This window comes from Medicago sativa, chromosome 2 (assembly GCF_051527215.1).
Source record: "Medicago sativa cultivar Bolivia chromosome 2, Bolivia_mono, whole genome shotgun sequence".
Lineage (NCBI taxonomy): Eukaryota > Viridiplantae > Streptophyta > Magnoliopsida > Fabales > Fabaceae > Medicago > Medicago sativa.
The window spans coordinates 51842456-51864487 of record NC_140750.1 but is presented as its reverse complement, the minus strand read 5'-3'; the positions used below and the strand labels follow the sequence as shown (position 1 = coordinate 51864487).

At 33.6% G+C, this 22032-nt stretch overlaps 1 pseudogene; it reads right to left on the bottom strand.

Annotated features, from left to right (window-relative positions):
- Positions 1–16715: 16715 nt before the first annotated feature.
- LOC146948745 (uncharacterized) lies at positions 16716–21677 on the bottom strand (annotated as a pseudogene).
- Positions 21678–22032: the final 355 nt, after the last annotated feature.

Here is a 22032-nt window from a genome sequence, read left to right as displayed (position 1 = left end):
GGGTGCCATTAAAGGGGTAAAGATCCTCTCCATTTGTAATTTGTTCCATTTGTTGCAATTTGGAGAGAGATAGACACAAAAAAGTAAGTGGTGGGTCCTATCACTAAGTGGATCCCACCATCATTAATTTTTTTGTGTCTATCTCTCTCCAAATTGCAACAAATGGAACAAATCACAAATGGAGAGGATCTTAACCCCCATTAAAGAGTTCAAATCTTATTAATTTTTTAATGAGAAAGATACTCAAATTAGTTTCAAATATTAGAAAACATGGATTTCTATTTAATTGTTGATAGAAAAAATAATTGTTTCCATCAAATGTTTAAACGTGTGTTATTGTTAGTTTTTTGTCCATGAGATTTTAATTCGGTGGTAAGAACTTGATAATCTGTCCTCGTGAGTTTAGCTCAGTTGATTGGACAATGCATAAAAATATGCAAGATACGGGGTTCAAACCCTGACCACTTACCAAAAAAAAAAAGAACTTGATAATCTTAAAGAAAATAGCTCCCTTCAAAAACAAACTCAAAAAACATAGTTCAAATTTTATGAAATTTTATCAACAAAAAATATCATATGGAATAATTATAATAATAAAATAGTTATTAATGTTTATAGTTATTAATAATAATTCTCCTTCTTTAGTAATTTTTAAAAATATATTATTAAGAATTTTTTAGTTCTACTAAAAACTAATTTAACCGTTATTTATATTCTTAAAAATTGCCTCAAAAAAATCCTTAATGATTAAATTGACATTTTCATTTATTAAAAACTAAATATAGGCCTGTCTACTTTTTGTAAAAGAATAAGCTGAATATTTTTTACTAACTTTTAATCAGAAGTTACTTTTTTTACATGGGTAATGATATTTAAACGATAAAAATTGACAACTTTTAAAATAACTCTCCCACATACTCTTACACTACTTTTATTTTCTCTCTCTATATATTATTTTTGTTCCAAAATATCCCAAAAGTTATCAATATTTGGTTGATAACTTTTAATTGTTCAACCTTTCAAAATGAAAAAAACTTTTAATTATTTCAATATCATTACTTCTTTTTACATATATAATTTGTAAACCCAAATCTCACTCATAGTAACAAAATCACATCATCACATATGTTCACAACTATTTCAATTTTCAATTACGCAGTAAACATGTGAAAATTGTCATATTCAATCAGCTAGCTCACTTTCCATCACATCTCATCCCACTTTTGCATGCAATCCATATATAATCATAACCCCTTTTTTTGCTTTTGTTTTGGCCCCTCTCATAATTTATAATTATAATATGTAATTAAAGTGATTGAACCAATTATTAAAGAAGCACCAATTATCCCCGTGAGCTTAGCTCAATTGGTAGGGATATTGCATCTTATATGCAGAGGTCGGGGTTCGAACCCTGGACACTTCACTTTTTTTTTGACGTTCGGACACTTCACTTCTCCACAATTAAATTGTGTGAGCTCTAGCCATTAGGCTACTTGACAAAAAATAAATAAAAAAAGAAGAAGCACCAATTATTTCAAAAGGAATCTTTTCAATTATATTCGATGTTGTTATTTCATATTAATCATTCAACTAATTAAAATTTGTAGGCAATTTGTCTAACGTGGGCTACTAAAATATACTATTATTGTTGTCTACCATGCACCAAAACCTTGTTAGATAAGGTGGAAATTGAAACATATAATACGAGAAGTGGTAAGAAAATTATTATATCTCGTTTTGTAATATCCCACTCGTCAGCTAATGGAATCTTAACAGTCGAACGTGCCAGAGGGTTAATGTTATGGAAAGTAAGTATGACGGGAAATGTTTATTACGTGATGTAAGCTAAATACGAGTTAAGTATCAGTGTCAGATTAAACACGATTAAGACGAAGGGCATTTAAGTACTTTCACGTCAGAGAGTATATAAGTGTTTTTTGGGCAAAATCTTCATAATTTTGGGATGTTTCTCTCTCTAGGTTTTGGGAAAAATTTCTCTCCTCATTCTCTCTAGAAACCCATCGCCCCTCTCCCTCTCAAATTCCCAAACTCTCTCAAGGATCCTTTGGTTGGTGATGAAGCAAAGCATCATGATCTTCTTCTTCTTCTTCTTCTTCTTCTTCTTCTTCTTCTTCTTCTTCTTCTTCTTCTTCAAGAAACAACTAGAAGCTTGGTTTGATTGTTAAGCTAAGGAATCAAGGTCAAGAGCTAGGATTTTGGATTGTTGAGTTGGAGTTTATGCTAAGCATGTTTCAAGAATCTTTTTAAGGTGAGTTCTTAGATAGCTTAACCACCCTTGGGTTGTGCAATCCTTGTGAGAAAATATGATTTGTGTTGGTATGAGATTTAGGGTTTTAGAACCCCTTTGTATCATTTATGATCAAATATTGTTAATTGTTGCCATGCATGTGATATAAGCTATTTTTATGATGTTATGGAAGATTAGGATGCATTAGTACACTTGAAAATTGAGGTTTTTATGTCAAAATACGATTTATGCACTTCTAGACTGATGACAGCACGCTCAAGCGTGCTCAGCATGCTCAAGCGTGCAAACTGTCGTAACTATTGGTCCTGCACGCTTGGGAGCACGCTTAAGCTTACAGAGCACGCTTGGGAGCACGCATAAGCATATGGAGCACGCTTAAGCGTTCAGCCTCAGACAACACTTTTTGAAAATGTTCCGAAGGTCCAGAAATGCCGTTTGAGCCCCGTTTCTTGCAATCTTTTATTGAATTATGAACCCCTCAATTCCAAGTGTCTGAAGTACAATTCCAAACAAGGTTCTAAACAAGGGAAAGGCATGGTAAATCATTAACAATGTTTATGATAAATGAAACATTAGAGTGATATGATATGCAATATGTACGGGTGGTGATGAACTAAGGAAGGGAATGAATGTAGAGCATCGACATAGCTTGTTAAGAACTAGAATATTAAGCATGGAACTTATGTTTGATAAGACGCGAATGTGTTAGTGTATTCTCATACAAAATAGAATGACCATGCAAGCAAGATAAGTTGTGAATTGATGAATTAATCTCTTCACTAGAGCAAGTATGTAGTTTACCATTAGTCGGATCGATTAAGGATCCGAGGTAAATTAGAAGCATGTATAGGTTTAACCTTTCATGAATGTTTAAGACCAAGACTTTAATGCAAGAAGTAGGTGTCGTGTCTCTTGTGATCCACACTAGATTGGATCTCGAGGGGTTTCTGCTAGGTGAAACGGGATAAGCTCGTAAGGGGGCCCGCACGTCACTGAGGGAGTCCGATGTCATACCTTAGATAGGTTTTCATCGGTTACTAAGGGATTGTGCTCGGGTTTACTCCACCCCCGGGCTCTCCGTAAAATGAACTCAGATATTGATTGTTTGTTCAATTCTAACATAATGATTGATGAATGAACATGATTATGATTTGACGTTAGATATGTACAAGTTTATGAAGTAAAGCAACTAAAAGAAGTTATGCCGATGACGATCTTAGGTTTCCCTAATCGTCCGGTTCAAGACCGTGTCATGATTATGTTATGTTTAGGCCTCGATGCGTTTAGTGTATCTTGGCATAGCGGTCTTAGTTTCCCCTTAACCGCCATGACACGTATGATGTTAATAAGACCTATGACAAGTAAAGTAGAACCTATGACGGATCTAGCATGCACGACCGTCTAGGAAAGCATAACCATACACGTATAATCAACCGGCAGTTTGTATTGTAGACACGTGGTGACCGTAGGTTTTCCCCAAGGTCACCTATAACCTAGGATTAGGTAGAACTTACTGAGACATTTTGTCTCATCCCAATCCTTATTTGTTTCAGATAAACAGGTTGGAATGCAAGCTAGTAGCCGGATGGATATTTCAGCATATGCTCGTTCGTACCCGCTGCATGATGATATGGATTTCAAGGATGAAATTACTATGTTTTAGACGAGATGTGTTGTATTGATATAGTACGAACGCGTATTGTTGTATATATTATTCATTCAAAGTTTTATTGTTGCAAATTTTAATGTATCCAGTACACATGTACTAAACTTTCTAGATACGTTTAGTGTGGGTGTTACATTTGGTATCAGAGCAGGTCGATTCAGATCGTGCCATGGGTCATTAAGTTACAACTAAAGTAGGGGGACCATTGGGTTCCAGTTGAATGTTCTAGTTGTTGTTGTTAGTTGAGCCTGATCAACTCAATTTAACATTTGACGGTTAGGACGAATGCCTGAGAGCTGAATAGGACCTAGAAGGAACGAAGTATATGATGGAGATGAACTCGAAGCAAGTGAGGTCAAGAGTGTAATCGTGCCAGAAAGTGGTCGGTGAGCTAGGCAGTCGAAGTTTGTTTCCTCTGGGAGCATAAGTATTGTTAAGAGTAAGATGAAGTGTTTTCGACGATTTGAGGTATCTAAGTCTGCTCGAAGTTTCTTTAAGAGCCGTAATTGAGATGGGAATATATCCTAGAACGCAAGTGGAGAGTTATCGGATAAGAAGAAATTCGGAATAAAGTAGTCGGCGTACATTGATAAATCAGTAGGCTCTCAGGAATAGTGATATGTGGAGGAAGCAAACGGCTTGGATGTCAGAGTGAGCAAGATTCTCACATTGGAATGTTAAGTACCGTGGCGAATGAGATATTAGTTTCCATTGTGCTGTGTATTGTATTGATTGATGTTAATGCTTGCCATGCAAATGTTATAGATTGTTTTTATGATGTTCGGAATGAATAATGTGCATTGGGTTACTTGAGAAAATAAGATTTTTATGAAAAATATATTTTCTGGAAAACTGAGCAGAAGAAACTCGCCAATAGCGAAAATTTCGCTAATAGAGAAATTTCCCCAGAGGATTTCGCTAATAGCGAACCTGGGGCAAAATTTACAGTTTTTCCCCGAAAGCTGTTAGTTTGCCCTAGGGTCTGTAATAACTATTGGGGGTGTCTATGCAGTCTTTTACGCAATAGAAACCCTTTATACTATCCGGTATCTAATGTACATCACATCCTAAGGATTTAAAAGGAGGAAATGCATGGACAACCATTAGCGGAATCAATCCAATTCAAGGTAACATTAGAAGTTAATGTGGCAAGGGTTAAGAAGAAGCTTGCATCAAGAGTTTTAAGGTTTCGGCTTATGGAATGAATGTAGTGGATGTGAAAACATGAGATGGAAAGTAAAATGGTAAAGAGGTATGTGAAATCAAAAGATTCCCGGATTTTGTGAAGTTAAGAGTATTCCTCGAGTCCATGATTTGCTTAATTAACCTACTAAGGCTCGTTGCCATGACGAACTTTAAATATTTGCAAGGTTTACATGAATTTAGAAAAGGTATGTGCATATGGGTGATTGGAGTTGGCGTTCTTGAATTTAAATGGAATTTTGTAGGTACCAGTCTGTTACAACTCATGTAGAATAGGCTAAACTCATTGGGAGAAAGGTTTGATGGCTCAGTTGTGTTAACAACTTGTTCCGTAAATTTTATGGTAACGACTATGACTCAGATTCACTATGTTTTTATATATATGATGAAGACACATCAACGCCAATGACCCGTGTACTAATGTTATGAAGTTTTCTTTGAAAAAGAAATCAACGAGCAAGCATTGGTATGATTAAGCAAAGCATAGCAAGTGGGAATACAACGGAACAATGTTGGATGTTCAAGAAAGGCATATACGAGTACATGATGAGGCTACCATGGGAATTCGTAAGGATTACGCGCACAAATCGAGATTGCTCGGGAACAAGTATAAGTATGATATTGATATGTCAGAAGGTAAGCCCAACCAGTGAATATGTAAGATTTATCCACAAGGAAAGTAATTTGAGTATACAATAAGCTTACCGTGAGATTCAATTTCACAAATCAGTGAAAAGTGTTAGGCTGCAGCGTAACATAGAAGGTTTTGAGAAGATAGTAATCATATGGTATAAGGAGAGTGAAGTTTCACTCGTCTCAACGGATTAGAGAATCGGTTAGAGCCGACCGGTGGGAATCAAAGTTGCGCAACGGAAATTAATCGGTAAGGTTTTTGACGGTATCCATGGAGCCTTGAGTTTGATAGTAAAAATCTTCGTGAGAAGCATTATGAGACGAACGAAGAGTTCTCGAAACGATAAGTAAGTGATGAAACTTATGCAGTCAATGATGGATATGGTAGAGTATGATGGAGGTGTTCTCACTTAAGTAAGATAAAGAAGTCTGGAGTCACCACAAATGCAGTAATCGGGTTGCTCTTTGGTGGTGTCGATTACATGCAAGAATTGATAGTCGGTTAGAAAGAGTATGTGCTAAGATAGGAGAAATGCATGTAAGAGTCGAAAAGTTCTTTCTTGTGACTCAAGGTAATGATCGAGACATCAAGATAACCGGTATTCGAAGAAGAGGTTCCATACGGGAGAAGGTAGCAACACTCGAGCAATATCCAAAAAAAAAAAAGATATTCTGAAGATCCAAGTTTAGTGTTCCTGGAGAATGGGAACGAGATATCGTCATAAGGGTCAAGGATTCTATATGAATTAAGATATGCAGTAATGTGTATCTGAGATCTACATATAAGTTAAGAAGGAATATGAAAGTCCACTTTTGAAGTTTAAGAATTTTATCATGGAAGAAGATACGATTCATAAGTTGTGCACAATGAAGTACATACCCTCTTATGCCATACTTGTTAAGTGATGATGATACTTGCTATGATATGTTAAGCTATGGTTTTTATAACTTTCAAAGTTAAGATAGGTATTAACGAACTTGGGAACGATGTTTATTTTAAAACATGATATTTTTACATTGTTGAAACTGATGAGACACGTCGTAAGCGAGTAAGCTCACTTAAGACGTGCGGATTTCAGAACCAACTCGACATTGGCGAGTTTGGGGGCGAGTTGTAAACCTTTTTCAAAGATATATAGTGGCTCGTCCTGCGGTTCCATAGTGTCGTGCAAACTCAGTTTAACAGAAAATTCTTTTAAAAGATCATGCACATATTCATTCCAAGAACCCGTATACCAATGTTTAGAAAATTTCTTGAAGCAAAATGCTAGAACAATTATCATTATTATCTAACAGTATGTGGCACTTGAAAGAATGTAAGACACCATGGAAACTAAGGTTTGATCGAGAAACAACAATGTTTATTTAATACTAATATCATACGGGATGCACGGGTTTCTACTAAGAGTATTCGGGTGCAAAGAAATTGGAATTTTCTTAAGTTACGAGAAAGATAAGAGAATGGCAGAATCGTTGAATAACCAACGTAAGTAAGAGGCACGAGTCTCAAGGTACAGTGAGAAAGATTAAGTATGGACTATGTGTATATACGTTAAGATGCCTTTGATGCAATTGAGCACTGCAGGGCAAACCTGGAGTCCAGTAGGACCCCAGTTAAAAGGCAAATCCTGAGTGTTCCAGTTTATGATAAGTTACTTATATGAATGGTTGATGCTAAATGGATAAGTTATGACCATGATGTTTTAAGTTAAGCCTAGACTTTGAGAGAATTAATTCCGACAATACGAGGATTTCTTCAAGATGTTATGCTTTGAACTTGGTATATGTTAAGTGATCTCTAAATTTCAAGGACGAATTTTTTTTAAGGGAGGTACTAATGGAATCTTAACAGTCGAACGTGCCAGAGGGTTAATGTTATGGAAAGTAAGTATGACGGGAAATGTTTATTACGTAATGTCAGCTAAATACGAGTTAAGTATCAATGTCGGATTAAACACGATTAAGACGAAGGGCATTTAAGTACTTTCGCGCCAGAGAGTATATAAATGATTTTTGGGCAAAATCTTCATAATTTTGGGATGTTTCTCTCTCTAGGTTTTGGGAAAAATTTCTCTCCTCCTTCTCTCTAGAAACCCATCGCCCCTCTCCCTCTCAAATTCCCAAACTCTCTCAAGGATCCTTTGGTTGGTGATGAAGCAAGCATCATGATCTTCTTCTTCTTCTTCAAGAAACAACTAGAAGCTTAGTTTGATTGTTAAGCTAAGGAATCAAGGTCAAGAGCTAGGATTTTGGATTGTTGAGTTGGAGTTTATGCTAAGCATGTTTCAAGAATCTTTTTAAGGTGAGTTCTTAGATAGCTTAATCACCCTTGGGTTGTGCAATCCTTGTGAGAAAATATGATTTGGGTTGGTATGAGATTTAGGGTTTTAGAACCCCTTTGTATCATTTATGATGAAATATTGTTAATTGTTGCCATGCATGTGATATAAGCTGTTTTTATGATGTTATGGAAGATTAGGATGCATTAGAACACTTGAAAATTGAGATTTTTATGTCAAAATACGATTTCTGCACTTCTAGACTGATGACAGCACGCTCAAGCGTGCAAAACGTCGTAACTACTGGTCCTGCACGCTTGGGAGCACGCTTGGGAGCACGCTTAATCCGACGGAGCAGGCTTAAGCGTGCAGCCTCAGACATCACTTTTTGAAAATGTTCCGAAGGTCCATAAATGTTGTTTGAGCCCCGTTTCTTGCAATCTTTTATTGAATTATGAACCCCTCAATTCCATGTGTCTAAAGTACAATTCCAACCAAGGTTCTAAAAAAGGGAAAGGCATGGTAAATCATTAACAATGTTTGTGATAAATGAAACATTAGAGTGATATGATATGCAATATGTACGGGTAGTGATGAACTAAGGAAGGGAATGAATGTAAAGCCTCGCATAGCTTGTTGAGAACTAGAATATTAAGCATGGAACTTATGTTTGATAAGACGCGAATGTGTTAGTGTATTCTCTTCGCACACGAAATAGAATGACCATGCAAGCAAGATAAGTCATGAATTGACGAGTTAATCTCTTCACTAGAGCAAGTATGTAGTTTACCATTAGTCGGATCGATTAAGGATCCGAGGTAAATTAGAAGCATGTATAGGTTTAACCTTTCATGAACGTTTAAGACCAAGACTTTAATGCAAGAAGTAGGTGTCGTGTCTCTTGTGATCCACACTAGGTTGGATCTCGAGGGGTTTTCACTAGGTGAAACAGGATAAGCTTGTAAGGGGGCCCGCACGTCACTGACGAAGACCGATGTCATACCTTAGATAGGTTTTCATCGGTTAGTAAGGGATTGTGCTCGGGTTTACTCCACCCCGGGGCTCTCCATAAAATGAACTCAGCTATTGATTGTTTGTTCAACGCTAACATAATGATTGATGAATGAACATGATTATGATTTGACGTTAGATACGTACAAGTTTATGAAGTATAGCAAGTAAAAGAAGTTATGCCGATGACAATCTTAGGTTTCCCTAATCGTCCGGTTCTAGATCGTGTCATGATTATGTTATGTTTAGGCCTCGATGCGTTTAGTGTATCTTGGCATAGCGGTCTTAGTTTTCCCTTAACCGCCATGACACGTATGATGTTAGTAAGACCTATGACAAATAAAGTAGAACCTATGACGGATCTAGCATGCACGACCGTCTAGGATAGCATAACCACACACGTATAATCAACCGACAGGTTGTATTGTAGACACGTGGTGACCGTAGGTTTTCCCCAAGGTCACCTATAGCCTAGGATTAGGTAGAACTCACAGAGACATTATGTCTCATCCCAATCCTTATTTGTTTCAGATAAACAGGTTGGATTGCAAGCTAGTAGCCGTATGGATATTTCAACAGATGCTCGTTCGTACCCACTGCAGGATGATATGGATTTCAAGGATGAAATTACTATGTTTTAGACGAGATGTGTTGTATTGATATAGTACGAACGCGTATTGTTGTATATATTATTCATTCGAAGTTTTATTTTTGCAAATTTTAATTTATCCAGTACTAAAGATAACACACATACTAAACTTTCTAGATACGTTTAGTGTGGGGAAAATTATTAGTTTGTTAGATAAGGTGGAAATTGAATTAGAGAATTCGAGAAGTGACTTAGCTGTTACAGTTCAAAAAGAATTTTCCTTCTCCAATTGCATCAAAACTATGCATTTTCTTAGTCAACGTCAATGCAAAAGGTCATTCAAAAAAAAAGTCAATGTTATAGTCGTAGTCTCTCCATTTTCATAATAGCAACGAACACCACCAAAAGAAAATTTTACACTTTCTCGTTATTTTTCTCATACGACAAAGAACCTCTTCCAATATTTTAATGTCTGTATTTAGATTATAAGCATGTATTATCAAGCTCAATTACTTTCTCGTCATTATTATATGTAAAAATGTGTTTTTTTTTAATTCACTTTCGAATATTTAATGAATCTAAAAAAACCTCAGCCACTTTCTAGTCCTTATTTAAAATAATGACTAGAAAAAGGGTATAAATATAATCATGAAGCTAGCTTAGATGAATTTTGAAGCAGGACCTATATGTATAATTATATATGATGTCATTTTGTCATTCTATAAATTACACGAAATAGGCACCAATTGTAACTTGTTCATTATGATTTTATGAAATTATTATGATGTGTGTTGTGAGACAATGGGACAAGAAATAAACTGGAGGAATCACACACATGAAAAATAAAATGCCCTGTCTGCACCCAGTAGCTTGATGACAACCAACATTAAATGCTTTATGTCCTTAAAAAAAATTGATTTGACTTTTTTTTAGAGGTGATTTGATTTTTTATTTTATAATTGAAAATACTAAACTTGAACATACTAAACTTGATTGGACGACCCCCGTTGTATGTGATTGTGTTGTTGATTGCGGATTTCTAAATGTCAAAACTCCTTAAAACCAGGGATATGAGAGTGTTTGTAAAAAAAAGAAAAGAAGATGTGGAAAGAATGGAGGGATATGAGAGCGGAGAGTTTTGGAGTGTTTAGTTTTCTTCATGATACAAAATTCCTTTAATTTGAGGGAACTAAAAAATTGTATTGGTGGAAGAGTTAGGAAGGTTTAAGGCATTTGAGTTAGTTTTTCAAATCGAATTTATGTTGTTATAATACTTTCAAACTCGATGCTAGCTCTTGCATGGAAGTGATGTTGTTATAATATCATTTCCTAAACTCGATGCTAGCTCTATTTTTATGTTTTGCTATTAACCTTAATCATTTTATGTTGTATAATATCATTTTCTAAAAGTATGCATCTCGATGCTAGCTCTTGCATGCTTTTTGTTTATCCTTCCAAAACTAAAGTGAAAACATAAGAGCTTAGAGTTGACCTTTGATGTAATCGTATTCAAAAAAATCGATTATGGATCCACCCTTTACCCTCATTATGACAATTTTGTATATTAACTTTTCAATTTCAAAGTTGACTATTTTAATATGAGACAAAAAAATTTCATCTAAATTTTTATTTTATGCACATGTCGAACGAAATGTAAGATGAATTTAGTTCTCTAATTTAGTTTTGCTATTTTTTCTTTTACTAATCGTTCAATCACTATTCTCATGTATTCATAGTACAATTCATAAGTTTTGCTATTTTTTATATCATTTTTTTATCCAAATTTTTTTCTTTGGATATGTAACACACACTTTTATCCCTTCTTGGTGCATAAAAATTCGTATAACGACCCATACAAAATTTTTAGTTGTTGCATTGTCTATAGTCTATTTCTTAGCTCACTCATATTTTTTCTTACTTTCAATCTTTTTACACCTAGACCAAACATTAAAGCATTTCCTTTTTAACCTCTTTACAATGATGAAAAATCATATTTGAATATCATCATATTACTTACAACCTATTTACATGGTGGTAAAATAATAAAGTATAATGTATGTATGTGTAAAATTTATTTTGACTATTAATGTATAATTAGTAACATTCTAAAATTCACTAAAAAACTAACCTTATAAAACAAAATATACATGAGACAAAAAAATCAACATCGAATAAGTAATAATTAAAATAAACTTCATATTTATCTGCTTAATTAGTCCAATGGACCTTCAAACCCATGTTTCAACAAAAATACAACAACCATACAACGAAAATACATAATTGAAAATACATAATTTGTTCATTTCAAACCCTTGCCCAAGGAACAACAACCAAATACAAAAAAATGCATAATTCGTTCATTTCAAACCCTTGCTTCAAACTCTTGCCCTTGCTTCCTTATCTCTGACACAAACTTTAAAGTACTCTCTCAAAGTTTTCAAAATCCATGTAAAAGTATCGATAAAAGGAGGAATGTTGATGGTTAATGACCAAATATAAAACAACTTGCAGACATCTAGGCTCATCATTTTATTTCTAATCCCATCGCGAGAATGCGAAACCTTGTGATTTAAGCCTCCTCTCAAAATATTAGCGAAGTTTAGCATTAGAGTTAGGAGGAGTATACCAAATCCATATTTATACTCAACTTCGTTGTTTTTCAACATGATAGCAAGAGTTGTTGTTAACGACGTCAGAAGAAGTGTCGCTACATAGTCTCACAATGTAGAAAACTTATCCATTATCTCTTTAGCATCATCCGGAAAAACCTTTTGTAATTGAAATCATGAACAAACATTGTTAAAACTTGACCATAAATAAATACAGGAATGCAGTTATGTGTTGACCAGAAATATCTGATTGAAATATTTGTCATAGAAATTCATTTTTATAGAATCACTGTCACACAAATTTATTTTAATACAATCACTTTCCTCAAAAGAAATTTGTATCATTTCAAAACAAAAACATACACTAAAAATCAAGTCACTTTAAATTGTTAAACATCAAAATCTTTTTATAATCTCTATCAAACATACCAAAAATTAATCAAATTAACTTAGTAATTAGTAAATTAAAGAATTAGTTAAATTGAATAAACAACTTACAATATATAATAAGGTAGGAGAAGAGGATTGAGTTTTGATAAAACAATGAATTTTCTAATTGCAACTTTGAGCAATATAATACTAGGGTTATGTTAAGGCTATGGGCTTTTGTAAATTGGGTTTTTTCCTTTCGGCTTTTAGGTTTAGAATTATGCTCTTTACCCAATACATTTTGCTCGTGCCTAACTGAAATACCAAAAATACCACTGCATGTGTAAAAATTGGTATAACGACCCATACAAAACTTTTAGCTATTGCTTTGTATATACTTCGTATATTTCTTTGCTCGCTTATATTTTTACTTGCATTCAATATTTTTACACCTATACCAAACATTAAAGCATTTCCTTTTTAACCCCTACAATGATGAAAAATCATATTTGAATATCATCATATTACTTACAACCTATTTATACAGTGGTAAAATAATAAAGTATAATAAATGTATGCTTAAAATTTATTTTGACTATTAATGTATAATTAGTAACATTCTAAAAGTCACTAAAAAAACTAACCTTCTAAAATAAAATATACATGAGACAAAAAAATCAACATCAAATAAGTAATAATTAAAATAAATTTCATATTTATCTGCTTAATTAGTTCAATGAACCTTCAAACTCATGCTTCAACAACAACAAAAATACATAATTCGTATATTTTAAACCCTTGCTTTAAACCCTTTGCCCAAGCAACAACAACCAAATATAACAAAAATACACAATTGAAAATACATAATTCATTTATTTCAAAGAGAAATTTGTATCTTTCCAAAACCAAACATACACTAAAAATCAATCCACTTTAAATTATTAAACATCAAAATCTTTTTATAATCCATATCAAACATACCCAAAATTAATCATATTAACTTATGTGTTGACAATAAATATCTGATTGAAATATTTGTCACATATATAGATTTTTTTTATCCTTTTTTTTTACCAAGCTAGTATATAATCAATAATATGTATATAGGAGGATGTGATAGTTAGAACATAGAATATACTGCTTACTGGTTCGCGTGTCTCATTGGAGCCTAAGTTGTAGGTATCCCCTCAGTCAGTTCAAAGTACCATTTAACATTTTTAAATTCTCAATTAAACACTTAAAAATAAAGCATGCCTCTGCTCATCAGAGGAAAACAATAGTGGTATTTGCTCATCTACTTTCATTCCCTCCTCATCACGATAGGCAGCTTCAAATTCCCAAACATTGTTGTGTATCATTCCGATGAGATCAATGTAGTTGGTTTTTCCCTTGCTTGTTTTCCAAGCATTGAATACAGCCAAGCTAAATAACAAACCATAACAGCCCTACTCATGAACATAATGGTCCTCAGAACCATTTTCACAAGAATCAGATGTAATGAGGATGTCACGACCATCATTGTTGTTAAGAGCTTGGTGTGGGTACTGCTTCGGCACATTGGGAAGTAATCCACCAACATGACAGCTATCAACGAATACGTTAAAAGACACTCCTTCCGGAAGGCGCCTAACAATCTCTTCAAGTTCAAAAGCCTCTATATATTCTTCGTTGCCATCCTTGTCGCAACCGGTGAATAGGTATGGTTGACCATCTTCTATTCCACAGTGACCAGAGAAAAAGATGACGATTGAATCACCCTCTTAGCACGTCTGCAAATGAGATTCAGGTGTCACAAAATAACTGCACGATTAACCAAGTTTGCTTTATGGCCGTTCAAGTAGTCCCCGGATGGAGGATTATCAATCAGCAACCATACGTTCTCCCTTTTGAAGTTCAAGAACGAAATCAGCGCACTTTGGATGTGGACAGTAGAGTTGACTGATCCGCAAAACACTTCCTTCCATGGCCCGTGTGGATAATCCATACCAATCGACACACCATACATTGCCATTGCAGAGATCTCTAGCATGCCCTCATTTTTATAGAATCATTGTCACAAAAATTTATTTGAATACAATCACTTACCTAAAAAGAAATTTGTATCATTTCAAAACAAAAACATACACTAAAAATCAATTCACATTAAATTATTAAACATCAAAATCTTTTTATAATCTCTGTCAAACATACCCAAAGTTAATCAAATTAACTTAGTAATTGGTAAATTAAAGAATTAGTTAAATTGAATAAACAACTTACAATATATAATAAGGTAGGAGAAGAGTATTGAGTTTTGATAAAGCAGTGAATTTTCTAATTGCAACTTTGAACAATATAATAGTTAGGGTTATGTTAAGGCTATGTGCTTTTGTAAATTGAGTTTTTCTTTCTTTCTGCTTTTAGGATTAGAATTCTGCTCTTTACCCAACACATTTTGCTCGCGAACAACTGAAATACTGAAAATAGCATTGCATGTGTAAAAATTGGTATAACGACCCATACAAAACTTTTAGTTGTTGCTTTGTCTTTAGTCTATTTCTTAACTCACTTATATTTTTTCATACTTTCAATATTTTTACAACTAGACTAAACATTAAAACATTTCCTTTTTAACCCCTACAATGATGAAAAATCGTATTTGAATTTCATCATATTACTTACAACCTATTTACACGGTGGTAAAATAATAAAGTATAATAGATGTATGTTTAAAATTTATTTTGACTATTAATGTATAATTAGTAACATTATAAAAGTCATTCAAAAAACTAACCTTCTAAAATAAAATAACACATGAGACAAAAAAATCAACATGAATAAGTAATAATTAAAATAAACTTCATATTTATCTGCATAATTAGTTCAATGAACCTTTACACCCATGTTTCAACAATAACAACAACAACAAAAATAAAATAAAAATACATAAGTCGTACATTTTAAACCATTGTCTAAGTAACAACAAACAAATATAACAAAAATACATAATTGAAAATACATAATTCATTTATTTCAAAGAGAAATTTGTATCATTCCAAAACCAAACATACACTAAAAATCAATCCACTTTAAATTATTAAACATCAAAATCTTTTTATAATCCATATCAAACAGACCCAAAATTAATCATATTAACTATGTGTTGACAAGAAATATCTGATTAAAATATTTGTGACTGAAATTTATTTTTATAGAATCACAGTCACAAAAATTTATTTTAATACAATCACTTCCCTCAAAAGAAATTTGTATCATTTCAAAACAAAAACATACACTAAAAATCAATTAACTTTAAATTGTTAAACATCAAAATATTTTTATAATCCCTATCAAACATACCCAAAGTTAATCAAATTAACTTAGTAATTATTAAATTAAAGAATTAGTTAAATTGAATAAAGAACTTACAATATATAAGGTAGGAGAAGAGGATCGAGTTTTAACAAAGCAGTGAATTTTCTAATTGCAACTTTGAGCAATATAATAGCTAGGATTATGTTAAGTTTATGGACTTTTGTAAATTGGGTTTTTTTCTTTCGGCTTTTATGTTTTGAAATCTCCACTTTATCAAACACATTTTGCTCGCGCCCAACTGAAATACCGAAAATACCACTGCATTTGTAAAAATTGGTATAACGACGCATACAAAACTTTTAGTTGTTGCTTTGTCTATAGTCTATTTCTTAGCTCACTTATATTATTTCTTACTTTCAATACTTTTTACACCTAGACCAAACATTAAAGCATTTCCTTTTTAACCCGTACAATGATGAAATATCATATTTGAATATCATCATATTACTTACAACCTATTTACACAGTGGTAAAATAATAAATACTAGAACCTTGACCCGTGCTGACGCACGGGTCTTATTTTCATGTAGAATAAGTCATAATAAATTTAACAATAAGACTTAAAACATAAAGAGTACAAAATTTATGATACATTCCAAGCCATGAATCATAGGAATAGTAGAACTTTAATTCTGTTAAATAATAGAAAGTACACAACCCAGGGAAAATTGTCAGGCATAAATAATTAACAATGAAGAATATTAATTTCGGTCAATCCTTCCAAGTATACAATTTAGGATACATTGCAAAAAACTTCGTGATAAACTACATTAGAAGTTACATCAGTGTCTTCACCGTCAAGATCAGATATTAATATCTTCAAACCTTCTCTTGAAGTAACCCTTAACAAAGCCACGTACCATTGACCATGAGAGAAGATAGGCGATGGCAAATATACGCCAACATGTTTCAAAGATTGACCTTGGCTTTTGTTTATAGTCATTGCAAAAGAAACGGTAAGCGGAAACTGCTTTCGTTGAAACTTGAAAGGAATTCTAGCATCAGATGGTATCAAAGATATCCTTGGAATAAAATTTTTATCACCTATGTTAGAGCCGGATATGACTTGTCCTTCAAGCACAAACTTACCCATCCTTGTAATGACCAACCTAGTTCCGTTGCACAATCCCAAACTCTGATATATGTTTCTCAACAACATCACTGAAACTCCTACTATTAAGCGCAACTTGTGATTTGAAAGTTCCAGACGCAACTATTGTGTTGAGAAATTCAGGTGTGTGAACATCGTCCACTGCATCGGTACCTGTTTTATTTGCTAATGGACTATCATAACTCAAATATATTTTTTCTTCTCCTGGCAGCAAGTCCACCACATACTCGTTTATCCGATCAACAATTGAATTTTTAGGGGCTAATATAGCTCTGTTTTGGAAGTAATCTATATTGCTCATATCTTCTAAAAGATTTGGGTAAGTGTTAGAAACAATTGAAGCAAGAGGATCACCTGATGTTATAATAAGTAAGTCAGATGGAATACTAACAGTAATATCCACATCATTGATTTCCCCAATTGTACCATCACCAATACTCAATACCCAATCTGAAAATAGCTTTCTTTCTTCAATGTCTGACTCACGTGTGTTTTATCTTGGTTTTCGGGTGTCAAACATTGATTACGTTTGAACCTTTTTAACCGGTGATATCTCATTTTTTCTTGGGAAGAGAAAAAATAAGCAAAACCCTTGAGAATCGAGGTCCGGGAGTTGTTTTCGCTACGGGAAGGTGTTAGGCACCCATAACGACTATAGTATCCTATAGGAACCGTCTTTATTTTCTACGCGCGCGCTTTATTTTTAAATGCTATTTGAAAAGTGATATTTACACCTAAGAGTTTACTAAGTGAAGAATTGGAGGGAGAAGAAGATATTTGAATTTTTATTTTATTTGAATTGAAGGAATATTGTTTCCTTGCCTACGTACCCTTTTAAGGGATCAAATCCACCGTAGTTCTCTTCCAAAAAAGGTTTTTGTTTTTGTTGGTTGATTTTAAGTTTGAAAATTGGATTTTGAAGAATGAGAGAGAGAGGCCTCAAGGGCATAAGATTGTGAAATTGTGAAGTTGCATTAGCCATTTTGCAAAAGAAAGCCAAAGTATGATTAAAATTCATTAAAATTTTGTTTAAGAAAATAAAAGGAAAATGCAATGGGATTTTGATCCCAAGGTTTATTTAGAAAATAGTTTGAGTGATATTATTCATGTTTTTTGGAAAATGATTTTTTCTAAGTGTAAATCCTAGACATACATCTAAACATTCAATCCTAAACATACATCTAAACATGCATATCCTAGCCATACATCTAAAAATATCTATGTGATGTGTGTGCGTGTGTCGGTGCTTGTGTCGGTGTACATCATTAGAGTCCATTGTCCTTTACATCATTGGCCTAAATACATTCTATGGTCTTGCAAGAATTTTAAAGGCATAAAGTAACATACAAGAGCTCCTAGGTGTTACATTCTAATTTTTGCATGAATTTTAAAGTGCAAGAAATAAAAGGATGAGAATGTGAGATGGAGGATGAAATGCTCATGATGTATGAAACATGAAGTAGAGTGGTTAGTGAAAATAAGGCATAAAATGATAGAAAGATAGGCAAGGAAATACTAAACAAAAGAATAGTAAAAATGACAAGAATAAAGTGTCAAAATGTAGTAAAAATTCACCATAACCTCTCAATAAGTACATGACCTATAATTCTCCTATCATAAGCAATTTTCAAAGACTTCATTGTATTATGAGTGTGAGAATTATAGGGCATATTCAAGTCAAGGATCATGACATATTTTTGGGTACACTTAGCACTTTATTTTCACATACACACATTTACATGACTTGTAAAACAAGAAACTAATTACACATATTCACATGCAGCAAGAAACGCATACAAACAGTAGCTAAAACTTCACAAAATCATATGGTATAGGTCACAAACATTTATCAAGAAATTGGAACTAGAATCAAGCAAATTTTCACAAATTTTTTTAATACAAAACATCACAAAATAGCAAGAAATCATCACATTATTATTTCCAAATTTTAATATGCAAAAATCATCACAAAAATACCACAAAACTATCAAGAAATGTGTATGAAAATTTTTAGAATTTTTAAAGAATTTTTAGACACAAGAACATATAAAACTTCACAAATTTTAACAAACATAGTAAACAATTAACTAGAAAATACCACATATTTTTTAATCAAGATTTAACACATAGTAATATCATAAAAATATCAAGAAAATGATCAAGAACGCATAGGAAATTTTTAGGAATTGCTTTAGAAATTTTTTGACACAACAGAGGTTCAACTAGCAAGACACAGGGGTGTGCGTAGCAAGAAATACTAAAAACGCAGAAAAACAACTGAGCCTGAAACCCAAGCCCAGAGGGAAGAGATCCAGACCCGTCAGGGAGCAAGACATGCCATTGGATTGATCCAGCAGGTGTAAACCCTAGATCTAACGGTTAAACACATGGTTTAAGGGCGAACCAGACTGGTTCAGGTGAACCGGTCTGGTTCACCCTCTCTATAAAACCTAAGAGGCCGGTTCCAGCCTCATTTGTTCCCTTCATTTCTCTCTCTAACTCTTTCCTTCTCTCGTTCTCTCTAGACTTCCCGATCATCTTCTCCGGCTGGATTGACCACCGTCGGTGATGACGGAACCCTAACTTCTCCGATCTACACATCTTTCTACTCGTTTTCTATCACTGAACATAAATTCACAACCAAAAAACACAAAGGCACCGCAAAACGACGTAGATCTGGTTTCAACTTTTCGGTTTAAATTCTTTTCAAATGATTTCAGTAAAACTTGAACTAAAACACTTTTAATACCATAGATCTACATCGTTTTCGCGAGGAATCACACTTGTACGAAGAAAACTGTGAAAATAGAGAAGAGTTAACAAATTACCTCGTCGTGATTTGGTTATTTGAACGAAGGAATGGTGGAAAAGGATCCTGATGTTTTGCCTTCGTTTCTGGTAAGTATTTTGATCCAACCTCCGAAAATAAATCGGAGGTTCTTCGTCTTCTCACTCTTCGTCTTTTTCACAAACCTTCGAACTCTTCTGGTGTTCTTTGAGCCTGTGAATCTTAGGTGATGCTGAATTCGATGTGAATTGATGAAATTAATGGTGGATTTTGTGGTTTGGGTTGCAAAATTGATTCGGTTAGGGTTTGGATTCTCTTCTTCGTTTTTCACTTCGTTTCTCTTCTTCTCTTCTCCAAGCTCTCTGTGATCGTTTGATTCGTCACTTCGGTGGCGGATTCATGCTTGAATTGCAGGGATTTAGGGTTCGATGATGATGCTTTTCGTAAGAAAACACTGAGAACCACTTCGAACTCACTGAGTTTGTTGAATGTTGTTGCAATTGTTCGCGAATTTGTTGATTCTGGAAGTTAGGGTTCAATGAAGAAGATGAAGATTCATCTTCGTTCTTGAAGGATTTCGTTTCTTGATTCTGTTAGAGGAGAGAGAGAATGTGGAAATTGTTTGTGGTGATGTGGCACTTAGTTTTTGCTGAGTTGTTGCATTCTGTTTGGGACTGTGATGATTGGGCCTTTATATAGGTGACATGTGTTATACCTTGGCCAATAGCTTGCTGACATGTGTCCGTGGACTTGTTTTGATTCGACCTTGGACCAATTTGGACTTAAGGGCCTCTTTGCAATTTCTGGAAATTAAGTGACTGACCTGCAAAAATTGATAAGAAAGGACAAAAACAAACTTGGTACGAAATAGGGACCACTCTGCAATTATTAAAAATTAAAAGAATAAAAAGAAAAATAACAAATAGGACTAAAATGCAAATATTAGAAATTGAAGGACTAAAGTGCAATTTTTAGAAGTTTTTAGGACTAAAATAAAAATTTAAAAATAAAATTGAATTAAAATTGATAAATGGAAAATAACGTAAAGTGAAACGATTAAAAACAACAAAACGGACTAAAACGAACCAATTACCTAAATGAGGTACTTTAAAGTAACCTCTCTCTGCCAAAATTTCGTGTGAAATGACCAAAATGCCCCTGGGGACCAAAACGACTCGAAATGACTCAGATGCAATTTTAAAATGGATTTTTAACAGGGAATTGAAGCAAGAGCTTTATACAAGCAAATTAAAAGACCCAGAGACAAATTTTAGAAATTAAACAGGGTTTTAACATATGAAAAGACTAAAATGGCCCTAGGGGCTAAACTGACTCAAAATGACTTCAACTTCAATTTTTGGAATGGATTTTGACATGGAATTAAAATAAAGACTTATTCAAACCAATTGAAAAGACTCAAACAATTTTTAAAGGACTAAAATGAGTTTGGATACAGGAAATGACTAAAATACCCTTTTTCATGAATTTTGCAAATAATATTGAAATAAGATGCAGAGAAAGATGCAATTGATCAGAGACATATCAAATGACTTAAAATGCAAGAAAGATGTTTTTGGATAACTTGAAATGCAAGAGAACATGGACAAATACACAGTTGAAAAGACTTGTAAAGCTCAGTTGAGAGACAAAGCAGAGTAAAATGTTAGTGTAAACAATGGCGAATTGGCAATTATTCAAGAATAATAGCCAAATATCAAAGATGAAAGGAAATTTTGAACAAGTATTTTTAGGTCCAAAATTAGGGTATAACAACGTGCACCGTGTAGAATTCTCATATTTTTGGTGAAAGTGAGAACCTCACAAAATCTCCAAAGATGAGAGGAATTAAATGTCGCATGTACAACTTCTGGTCTGATACTTTTGGGTATTACTGGTAATATATGTCTGAAGTCACCACCAAAAACCACAACTTTACCACCAAATGGAATGTCCTTATTTCGCGCGTCCACCTTTTTAAGAATATATTTATAACGTTAACCATTATGAAAAATTACCTGCTCTTAAATTTAATTTGAACACGGTGCTTTTTTTTTATTGTGCAATCTTGTGGCCTTTTTTTCTTCTAAAGAAATTTTCAACCGTGTGGTTTTAATACTATTTAATGTACAATTGAATGTGTGTTATTTTATT